Source organism: Salmo trutta, chromosome 1 (assembly GCF_901001165.1).
Source record: "Salmo trutta chromosome 1, fSalTru1.1, whole genome shotgun sequence".
NCBI classification, from domain to species: domain Eukaryota; kingdom Metazoa; phylum Chordata; class Actinopteri; order Salmoniformes; family Salmonidae; genus Salmo; species Salmo trutta.
This window is the reverse complement of record NC_042957.1, coordinates 14,144,640-14,156,858: the sequence shown is the minus strand read 5'-3', so window position 1 is coordinate 14,156,858 and position 12,219 is coordinate 14,144,640. Positions and strand designations below refer to the sequence as shown.

The following is a 12,219-nucleotide window of genomic DNA, read 5'->3' as shown; positions in this document are numbered from 1 at the left end:
TTGTCTTTTGCACTCGGTCCGTAAAGCCTAAAGCTACATGTTAATAAGGTCAAACATTACTCAGCATAATATATGGCGTCTATGGAATGTTTAACAATGTTCTCACAGTAATTGATTAGTCATGGTTCAGCAACCCCTCTACAGGAAACAATATCATGCATTGCTCAGCCTACTCAGTTCAGTCGTTTCCAGATACAAATGGTCCATATTCACAAAACCCATCTGCTATAACAGTGATCGCACTGACTGAAGAAATGCTGCAACAAGATGCCTTGCGTTCCAACTTTAACAAAGCACACAGGCAGAAGTCAAAATGCCCCGCTCTCAGCTGAGCTGTCCACGTATATCTAACAACAGGGATCGTTTCACAATGGATCAGGGACAGTAATGGATCAGGGACAGTAATGGATCAGGGACAGTAATGGATCAGGGACAGTAATGGATCAGGGACAGTAATGGATCAGGGACAGTAATGGATCAGGGACAGTAATGGATCAGGGACAGTAATGGATCAGGGACAGTAATGGATCAGGCGATGACGGAATATCTCAGGCTGGTCTGGGCACAACACAAAAATGCCAAGTTTTCAGGTGGTCCAGTCAGCTAGTTATGTTCCCATTTGTACTTCACTATTTATATTTCTGACAAATTTTACTCCACAAATTCCTCAAGAAAATAATGTACATTTTACTCCATACATTTTCTTCGACACCCAAAAGTACTCATTACATTTTGAATGCTTAGCAGGACAGTAAAATGGTCCAATTCACACACTTGTCAGGAGATTATCCCTGGTCATCCCTAGTACTTCTGATCTGGTGGACTCACTAAAAACAAATGCTTTTTGTAAAGATGTCTGAGTGTTGGAGTGTGCCCTTGGCTATCCGTAAATGTAATGTATAGGGTGGCAGGTAACCCAGTGGTTAGAGCGTTGGGCCAGTAACCGAAAGGTCGCTGGTTCGAATACCCTAGCTGACAAATCTGTCGATGTGCCCTTGAGCAAGGCATTTTATCCCAATTTGCTCCAGGGACATTGTACTATGTATGCCTGACCCTGTAAAACAACACATTTCACTGCACCTATCTGGTGTATGTGAAAATAAAACTTTTTGAAAGCAATGGAATTTAAGTCATGAATAAGGGTTAGTGCAATGCCCGGTGAGACGCCTAAGACAGCGCTACAGGGAGACAGGACGGACAGCTGATCGTCCCTGCAGTGGCAGACAACGTGTAACACCTGCACAGGATCGGCACATCTGAACATCACCAGTTTTGAGTCGCGGTCTTGTCTCACCAGGGGTGATGGTTGGAGTCGCGTTTATCGTCGGAGGATGGAGCGTTACACCGAGGCATGTACTCTGGAGCGGGATCGATTTGGAGGGGGAGGGTCCGTCATGGTCTGGGGTGGTGTGTCACAGCGTCAGCAGGCAATCTCAACGCTGTGCGTTACAGGGAAGACATCCTTCTCCCTCATGTGGTACCCTTCCTGCAGGCTCATCCTGACATGACAATACCATGAGCCATACTGCTCGATCTGTGAGTGATTTCTTGCAAAACAGGAATGTCAGTGTTCTACCATGGCCAGCGAAGAGCCCGGATCTCAATCCCATTGAGCACGTCTGGGACCTGTTGGATTGGAGGTTGAAGGCTAGGGCCATTCTCCCCAGAAATGTCCGGGAACATGCAGGTGCCTTGGTGGAAGTGTGGGATAACATCTCACAGAAAGAACTGGCAAATCTGTTGCAGTCCATGAGGAGGAGATTAATGCACTTAATACAGCTGATATGGACTTATTTTTTTTATTTTGACCCCCCCCTTTTGTTCAGGGACACATTATTCAATTTCTGTTAGTCACATGTCTGTGGAACTTGTTCAGTTTATGTCTCAGTTGTTGAATCTTATGTTCATACAAACATTTACAAATGCTAAGTTTGACAAAAATAAAACGCAGTTGACCGTGAGGACGTTTCTTTTTTTGCTGAGTTTATGAACATGCAAGGGTCGGATTAAGCAGCCAGCTAAATAACATTAGCTAGCACCTATATCAATTAGCAAATTATCTCGCTAACTACTAGTTAGCACAATAGCTAGCTAGTTGTCTGGCTCACTCACTAGTTGCACTTTAGCTTTCGAAAACCTCTCTCAGTTGTTAGCTTCACCCACGGCAAAGTGTCTATAAAACTGACAAGATAGTCAAGTGACCCAACTAACAATGGAAATAACCCCTCTAACAAGGCAGGCAGGAGGAGGCAAGAACAGGTGGGACCCTTCTAGGCAATGAGGGCAGATACGTGTGAACTAGGGTTGGGCAGTATCCAGATTTTCATACCATTTCTGTACCATACCGGAGTATACGGTATTACTGGAAGTACACACGAGAGGCACTATTATTTATTAGATAATTTTTTTTAATGCACAAAACAATTTAGGCAGCATGGATCTTGATCCAGGCAGGGATTGATTGGTTACAGCAGAGACAAGAAGCTTGATCTTGTTCACTAACAAAATTAAAAGCTTGAGGCCTGAGCTGGACATAACTACAGATGTGCCAAATAAATTAACTTATAAGCAGTGGAGTAGCATGCACCCCCACAAGGCGTGGTGCCCACAACCCCTATAAAGAGAGGAAATCATACCGTTGATATGTCTAAATACCCCGATGTACAGTATATCACCCAAGCCTAGTTTGAACAGGCAAACATTAATAGAGGCCTCAAAATATATCACAATATTATTTATGCGCTTAGTTGGCTGTACCTGCACCAATACTTTTCCTTCATAATGTCTGTAGCGTATGAACGGTTTGGCCTACAAACTTATGAACCACTATGAAATTGGGTGTCACGGGACTCATCTGAAGGTAACCCATACAAATGAATTGAAGTATAATAGAAGTTGTGCCAACAACAATATAAGTTTAATGGGTAAAATATATATATATATATATATATACACTGAGCTTTCTTACATCTAGATATTGGACTCTTCAATATATTATTCCTTGTGATTTAGTATTATTTGCCATCTATGAATTTGTTTTTCGATGCTTTTCTATGGGTTATAGTAGTAAGGGCCAAATTCAATATTTTATCAAAGACTTTTGGGGATACCTAAAGGGATCCTAAAATTCCACATCAAATAGCCAAATGAGACATGGTATGACCAACTTAATTCCGTACGTTAGCTTAGTATCCCCCGGTGTTGGTTGGTTGTACATTTGTATTTAGACCTTTTTTGGAAGTATATACCGGCCATAACGGGAGTAAATTATGATAGTTGCTCAGCGAAACACCATATTTGGTGATCAACGAAAGTATTTTGACATTATAACGCTTGCAGAGCTTTCGGGGCGTTACAGCAGGTTCAGTTATCGATGAATGAGTTAGCGGCACTCATGTCAGGCTCATGACCAGAACCATTTCATTGCCGAAAATAACTCCGTATTTGGAAGTTTTATGATTATTATTTGATACATTGAAATTGTAGTTTGGCAAGTGTTAGTTAATGGACTAAGGTAGCTAACTAACTAGCTAACACACCATGCATGAAATCAGATTTGGGCTAACACGAGTAGGCTAGCTAAGTTAGCAAAATCACTACCTGCGGCTTATTCAATCCATGTGAACTCGCTTGGCGGTGAATGATTCTACGTCGCTAACGTTGGCTACCATTTTCAGCCACTATAGTTTCTTTATTAGCCACAAACCGGGTTTTAAAAGTTGACCGGTCACTTACACTTACCAGTGATTTCTTCGAATACTACTTTTGAATGGGAGATCCGACGTCTTTGCACACCGATAGCGCCACATTCACCACCAACTTCCAATGGTACAACAACAAGTGTACCCCTCCCTCCAACGCAGTAAAAATCCTGTCTTCCATACACAAATGTCATTGGTTAGTATATAGGACCCGTACAATATCGACCAATAAAACAAATTAGCTTCCTCTTTGGCCAATAGTGACGTTGAAACAGTATTGTGGGCGTGTTTCACTCTACTGCTGAAATGAATCGGGAAAATTGTTTAAAAATAATTACGTGATACTGGAGTGCAAGAGGTTGAAATTCATTTTTAATTTTGTTAAAATCTTGATTTTTCATGTATCTATATTGCCTAGCTGTATATGTGATTAAGGTACTCATAAAATGGCAAGATGTTGACCTATACGAATTATATTTAAAATGTAGCAGTATTATATACGTTTTAAGAAGACACCACATTTCCATGGATTCAGACAGCTCTGGGGAAATTCGAATCCACTATCCAAAGTAGGACTTCCTTTGTGCAATGCCAGCTCTATAATCAGGCTTTATAAAGAGGGATTGATGTGCTCACAGGCATGTCAGAACATAGGCAGAGAACATGGCCCCCAGGTTTGCGATTTACAATGCAACATTCTCCACTATGAACATAAAAACTGACATGAACAGCCTTTGAGAAATATCAAGTCCATAGAGCATAACAGCTTGCCTCTCCAAGAAATGTATGTTGCCTACTGTAGAATGTATAAACCTCGTACACCTAATACCATGCATTCATTACAAACCATTATTATATGAGGCATCGGATCCTTGAAGTTGATGGCATGACATGACAGATTTGTAGAACCAGTATGATGGCCATCCTTGCAATAGAGAGTTGTTAGAGTGAGCTTACAGTGCCCAGGGACTTAAATACAACAGTATGTGTAGTCAGTTGGCGTATGTCTTACCTGGCCTTGAATAGGAGGACATTTCGTTATTTGAATGATGGGACAATGTGCATAGTTCATATCTTATCATACTCTGCTATTTGTCTTGCTGTCCCTGGCACATCTGGTGTCACCTGTGGATAATGCACCAACAGTGGCTCAGACGTTGGCCAGTTGTAGATAAATTCCACCAGAGGGCAGTCATTTAATACATACTGACCGATGGAAGGTGAGGGGTTACTTTGAGGCACAGGCACGGCATACTAGTCTATGTTTACATCAGTGGCAAATGTAAATCTTGGTGGGGGAAAAAAAAGAAAACTGTTTAATATGCATGCCAGCAAAGTCATTACACAACACAACACTAAACAATGCATTAATTAATTAATGCACTATAACGGTGACAAACAGTGCCCACAAACTATTAGGGCCTACATAAAGCTGTCCCAACAGCAGAGTCCCAACACCTTACCACTGCTACACCTGGCTATCAGCCATTGGTGTAAAGTACTTAAGTAAAAATACTACTTAAGTAGTACTTAAGTAGTTTTTTAAGGTATCTGTAAAAGTACTACTTAAGTAGTTTTTTAAGGTATCTGTACTTTACTTTACTATTTATAGTTTTGACTACTTTTACTTGACTACATTCCTAAAGAAAATAATGGACTTTTTACTCTATACATTTTCCCCAACATCCAAAAGTACTCATTACATTTTCAATGCTTAGCAGGACAGGAAAGAGGTCCAATTCCCTCACGAACATCCCTGGTCATCCCTACTGCCTCTGATCTGGAGGACTCACTTAACACAAATGTTTCGGTTGTAAATGATGTCTGTGTTGTAGTGTGCTCCTGGCTGTCTGTAAATGATGTCTGAGTGTTGTAGTGTGCCCCTGGCTGTCTGTAAAAGATGTCTGTGTTGTAGTGTGCCCCTGGCTGTCTGTAAATGATGTCTGTGTTGTAGTGTGCCCCTGGCTGTCTGTAAATGATGTCTGTGTTGTAGTGTGCCCCTGGCTGTCTGTAAATGATGTCTGTGTTGTACTGTGCCCCTGGCTGTCTGTAAATGAGGTATGTGTTGTAGTGTGCCCCTGGCTGTCTGTATCTGATGTCTGTGTTGTAGTGTGCCCCTGGCTGTCTGTAAATGATGTCTGTGTTGTAGTGTGCCCCTGGCTGTCTGTAAATGATGTCTGTGTTGTAGTGTGCCCCTGGCTGTCTGTAAATGATGTCTGTGTTGTATTGTGCCCCTGGCTGTCTGTAAAAGATGTCTGTGTTGTAGTGTGCCCCTGGCTGTCTGTAAAAGATGTCTGTGTTGTAGTGTGCCCCTGGCTGTCTGTAAATGATGTCTGTGTTGTAGTGTGCCCCTGGCTGTCTGTAAATGATGTCTGTGTTGTAGTGTGCCCCTGGCTGTCTGTAAATGATGTCTGTGTTGTATTGTGCCCCTGGCTGTCTGTAAAAGATGTCTGTGTTGTAGTGTGCCCCTGGCTGTCTGTAAAAGATGTCTGTGTTGTAGTGTGCCCCTGGCTGTCTGTAAAAGATGTCTGCGTGTTGTAGTGTGCCCCTGGCTGTCTGTAAAAGATGTCTGCGTATTGTAGTGTGCTCCTGGCTGTCTGTAAAAGATGTCTGTGTTGTAGTGTGCCCCTGGCAGTCTGTAAAAGATGTCTGCGTATTGTAGTGTGCTCCTGGCTGTCTGTAAATGATGTCTGTGTTGTAGTGTGCCCCTGGCTGTCTGTAAAAGATGTCTGTGTTGTAGTGTGCCCCTGGCTGTCTGTAAAAGATGTCTGTGTTGTAGTGTGCCCCTGGCTGTCTGTAAATAATATCTGTGTTGTATTGTGCTCCTGGCTGTCTGTAAATGATGTCTGTGTTGTAGTGTGCCCCTGGCTGTCTGTAAATGATGTCTGTGTTGTAGTGTGCCCCTGGCTGTCTGTAAATGATGTCTGTGTTGTAGTGTGCCCCTGGCTGTCTGTAAAATATGTCTGCGTGCCATAGTGTGCCCCTGGCTGTCAACAACAACAATTGTGCCATCTGATTTTATTATTATAAGCAATTTGAAATTATTTATACTTTTACTTTAGATACTTAAGTATATTTTTGCTAATACATTCACTTTTGATACTTAAGTATATATGACTTTCATTTTCAATGAAGGTATCTTTACTTTTACTCAAATATGACAATTGTGTACTTTTTCCACCACTGCTATCAGCGGAGCCTTGTCTGGCAGCGAAACAGTTCATTCAGCCTCATTTACTGCCTTTTGAAAACACATAGCTGATGTGGCTGACTTGCTGAAACAAATGTGGTTTCTACTGACAGTTGAGATGTACAAACTATGGCATAAGGGGACAATGAGCGGATAAGAGGCAATTCTTTCGATTAAGACATTAATGAGCGAGCTAGGACGGACGTAGTCAATATAACTATTTGTTCAGGACTTTTGAAATGTACTGCGAGAGAATTCAGAACATGTGACTTCTTACACCAAGTCAGAACCATAGGATAAATAAAGAGGGCATATAAGCAGACAATGAAAGCTCTTACAATGTTCAATGATTACATTTCTATAAAACAGGCTGTACACAACACCACCAAGTCTGAACAGTACACAAAATGATGAGGGGAAAAGGGACCAAATTATTAGGGTGAGACACATGGGCTACTAACAGCTTACAACACAACATACACTTAGTATTACTTTATGAGCTTTTATCCTTGACTTATATCACTCTGAGTTTTTATCCACTTGCTGCTTTCTGGACCCGGTTTTAGCCCTTGCTTTTTTCTCTTCTATTGTTACCTCTATGTCTGATAAACATGCCCCGCTTAAGAATCACAGAGTAAGAAACCGAACCAGTTCTTGGTTCTCTCCTGAATTGTCAGGTCTTTTCCTGCAAAAGAATCGGGCCTGGGCCTTGGCGAGGAAAACAGGTACTCCAGCTGATTGGCTGTTTTTTAGGCAATTGAGAAATAAATGTACTGCAGCTGTCAAAAAGGCAAAATAAAATTACTTCCTTAAATGCTATGACAGATTGTGCAGGAGATCCTGCAAAATTCTGGAAAACCGTTCATTCACTGAAACGGGGGAATTCTGCTGTTTCTCTTCCTAAGCAAATTACCTCAGACTCCTGTATTCTAAGTGAAAAAAAGATATTTGTGATGCTTTTAATAAGCATTTCATCTCTGCTGGTTTTTTATTTGAATGGAAAAGTGGCCATTGTGGTACTGGCCAGCTAGTTGATTTTTCGTCTTGCTTTTCAACTGTTACTCTGAAAAATGGTAACCCTGTTTTTAGTTTCCAGAAAATAACCGAAGCAGAGGTTCTAGCTGCCCTGTGTGCCATTGATACTAAGAAATCCTTAGGCGCTGACAATTTAGACTCATACTTACTTAAGTGTGCTGCACCTATCATTGCTGGTTCAGTGACACACATTTTTAATCTAACATTAAGCACAGGAAATATCCCTAAGGTGTGGAAAGCAGCTTTTGTTCTGCCATTACATAAGGGAGGTGACGGTAGTAATTTGGATAACTATCGACCCATCTCTAGGCTCCCTTCTCTGGCAAAGATCCTAGAATCTATAGTCAACAAACAGTTACAATCTTTTCTTTCTGCTAACAGTATTCTTAGCACCAATCAATCTGGTTTTAGATCTAAACACAGTACCACATCGGCCACTTTGCTTGTTGTAAATTATATTGCAAGTGCCTTAGATGATAGAAAGCACTGTGCTGCGTTGTTTGTAGATTTGTCAAAAGCTTTTGACACTGTAGACCATGCTATCCTTTTGAGTAAGCTGTCATCTATAGGACTGGGCACTGATGCCTGCCGATGGTTTTATGACTATCTTAAAGATAGAACTCAGGCCGTCATGGTCGACGGGGTCAAGTCTGACCCCTTACAGTTACTTAAAGGGGTCCCTCAGGGTTCAATAATTGGCCCACTATTGTTCTCACTTTATATAAACAACATTGGTGATGATGTCAGATATTGTAAATTCCATTTATATGCAGATGACACAGTGATGTACTCTATTGCTCCAACAGCGGACCAAGCTTTACTGCAGTTGGAGTCTGATTTTAGGATACTACAGGGGTCTCTTTTACAGCTTAAACTTGTTTTAAACGCTAAGAAAACAAATGTCATGTTTTTTTTCTAGGTCTTAACTCTCAGTTAGAAACACTTTTGTAATCACTACCTTGGATGGTACTCAAATCAAACAGGTCTCTGCATATAAATACTTAGGGGTATGGTTAGATGATAGGCTTTCTTTTAAAAAACGTTACTGAATTGGGAAAAAAAGCTCAAATTCAAGATAGGGTTCCTTTACAGAAACAGGGCTTGTCTGTCCTCCGTAAATAGAAAACAAATTGTGCAGGCTACTTTTATGTCTGTTTTAGATTATGGTGATATTATTTATATGCATGCATCGGCAAACACATTAAAACCACTGGATGCTATTTACCATTGTGCACTCAGGTTTTCACAGGTGATAGTTACAAAACTCATCACTGTATCTTATATCAACATGTGGGTTGGGCCTCTCTATCTGTGAGGCGAGAGCAACATGCTCTCTTGTTGATTTATAAAGCACTTCTTTTAAAACTACCTCCATATATATCATCATTAATTTCCACTAGATATACTAATTTTAAAACCAGATCACAGATGTGGATTACATTAGAGACTCCTGCGGTCTCCACAGAGTTGGGTAGGACTACCTTTAGTTCCTTTGCACCTTATTTATGGAACAAACTGCAGATCCAACTTAAGTTAGACACTCTGATGTCCCTTGCCCATTTCAAAAATGTTATGGAGGATCAATATGATGTTGTCTGTGATTGTTTCTGTTGAATTGTGTCTTTGTTGTATGTTTGAAATGTTCTTGTCTGTATGCCTAAAACTGTACATGTCAACATGTTTACACAGGGCACAGCCGTAAAAGAGATCCAGGTCTCAGTCTGTTTTCCCTGTTAAAATAAAGATTTTAAAAAAAAGAGCTGCAGTATACTTATCTCCCTGGCATATGCAGCAGCAAACAATACATTTTTGGACTCACCTTGTTGTGCTGTGCTCACTTGAACAGGAAGGTGGTGATGCAGTCCTTCGTGGGCAAATTTTGTCATGAAACTTTGTCATCAAAGTCTGGCATTCTCTGGATTTATGGTGCTTTCAAAACAACTGGGAACTCTGGGAAATAAACAAGGTTGAATCATGACGTCAGTGATCTTCAGGTCGGAGCTCTAGAAAGAGACCTGAGTTCCTAACAGATTTTTGTTTTTAATCTGTGTTTGCAAACTGATATGTAACATGTATTAATGCCAAAATAACATGCAAAACAGGCTCTGCCCCACCTGCCTTGAATTACGGGTCACCCCTAGTTTACATTATCCCTAATCATCAGGCTAGATAGTATACTTACATCCTCTACTTTGATTCCGTCAATAATCATTTGGAATTTGTTGTCAATGTCTCTAAATAACAGCATGTTTTTCCATTGCAGATGGAAGACACTTTAATCCTCTGGGGTGCTCAGCATTTACCACAATATGATAAAACATAATTGAGGGCTTCAATTCAGATGGGCTACTGCAATAGTGCATCAATTAGCTCCAATGCAGAAGACTTTGTGGTAAAAACTTGACGTTGACATGTTTTGGCCTCATCAAGAAGAGGTTTTTGTAAAAAAAAAAATTGTAACTAGGCAAGCCAGTTAAGAACAAACTCTTATTTACAGTGACAGCCTACCCCAGCCAACACTGGGCTAATTGTGTGCTGCTGTAACGGCTGTCGTCTGAAGAAGTGGACCAAGGTGCAGCGGAGTTTGTGTTCATTATTAGAATTTAATATAAACAACATGAACACTATACAAAACAAGAAAAGAGTAAACCGACAGCAAACAGTCCTGTCTGGAACAAAACACTGACAGAAACAATTACCCACCAACCCAAAGGAAAAACATGCTCCTTATGTGTGACTCCCAATCAGCAGCAACGAGCTTCAGCTGTGCCTGATTGGGAGCCACACACACGGCCCAAAACAAAGAAATACAAAAACATAGAAAAAGGAACATAGAACGCCCACCCAATGTAACACCCTGGCCTAACCAAAATAAAGAACAAAAACCCCTCTATGGCCAGGGCGTTACAGTACCCCCCCCCCAAAGGTGCGGACTCCGGCCGCAAAACCTGACTCTGAAGGGGAGGGTCCGGGTGGGCCTTCTTACGGCGGCGGCTCAGGTGCGGGACGTGGCCTCTGCTCCACCCTTGACGTCGCCCTCTTAGGTGGCGCACCTGGCCGCGCCGAAGGTCTGGTGGGCGACGCTGACTGCGCCCGGCTGGCGGCGATGGTTGCGCCCGGCTGGCGGGCGACCCTTGTTGCGCCCGGCTGGCGGCCGGCGATGGTTGCGCCCGGCTGGTGGGCGACCCTGGCTGCTCCCGGCTTGCGGGCGGCGATGGTTGCGCCCGGCTGGCGGGCGACCCTGGCTGCTCCGACGGCACTGACCCAGGATTCACCAGGCTGGGGAGACATGACAGAGGCTTGTCCCTAGGCGTAGGCACAGGACTCACCGGGCTGGCGGGCGTCCCTGGCCACTCTGGCAGTTCAGGGCAGTCTGGCCACTCCGGCAGTTCAGGGCAGTCTGGCCACTTCCGGCAGTTCAGGGCAGTCTGGCCACTCCCGGCAGTTCAGGGCAGTCTGGCCACTCCCGGCAGTTCAGGGCAGTCTGGCCACTCCCGGCAGTTCAGGGCAGTCTGGCCACTCCCGGCAGTTCAGCGCAGTCTGGCCACTCCCGGCAGTTCAGCGCAGTCTGGCCACTCCGGCAGTTCAGCGCAGTCTGGCCACTCCGGCAGTTCAGCGCAGTCTGGCCACTCCGGCAGTTCAGCGCAGTCTGGCCACTCCGGCAGTTCAGCGCAGTCTGGCCACTCCGGCAGTTCAGCGCAGTCTGGCCACTCCGGCAGTTCAGCGCAGTCTGGCCTCTCTGGCGACTGTTGACTGGCGGGCAGCTCTGACGACTGTTGACTGGCGGGCAGCTCTGACGACTGTTGACTGGCGGGCAGCTCTGACGACTGTTGACTGGCGGGCAGCTCTGGTGATGGTTGACTGGCGGGCAGCTCTGACGACTGTTGACTGGCGGGCAGCTCTGACGACTGTTGACTGGCGGGCAGCTCCGACGACTGTTGACTGGCGGGCAGCTCTGACGACTGTTGATTGGCGGGCAGCTCTGACGACTGTTGACTGGCGGGCAGCTCTGACGACTGCTGACTGGCAGGGCTGGGGACACGCACCTTGGGCTTGGTGCGGGGAGCAGGGACGGGCCGGACAGGACTGTGGAAACGCACCTTGGGCTTGGTGCGGGGAGCAGGGACGGACCGGACAGGACTGGGGACATGCACTGTGGACTTGGTGCGGGGAGCAGGGACGGGCCAGACAGGACTGTGAACACGTACTGGTGACCTGAAGCGTGGAGCCGGTTTAGCCACTCGTCCTGGCTGGATGCCCATCCTAGCACGGCATGTGCTGGGCATGTCCACC

At 44.0% G+C, this 12,219-nt stretch overlaps 1 protein-coding gene across 3 annotated transcripts in view; it reads right to left on the bottom strand.

Annotated features, from left to right (window-relative positions):
* LOC115166241 (protein FAM49A) overlaps positions 1–3,884 on the bottom strand; it is a 41,352-nt gene extending 37,468 nt beyond the window's left edge. For 2 of the 3 annotated variants that reach the window (XM_029720100.1, XM_029720187.1), the window contains exon 1: positions 3,742–3,884. The gene's annotated coding sequence lies outside the window, so the exon portion shown is untranslated. The remainder of the gene's footprint in view (positions 1–3,741) is intronic. The other variant, XM_029720315.1, reaches the window with a different exon arrangement.
* Between the last annotated feature and the right edge of the window lie 8,335 nt (positions 3,885–12,219).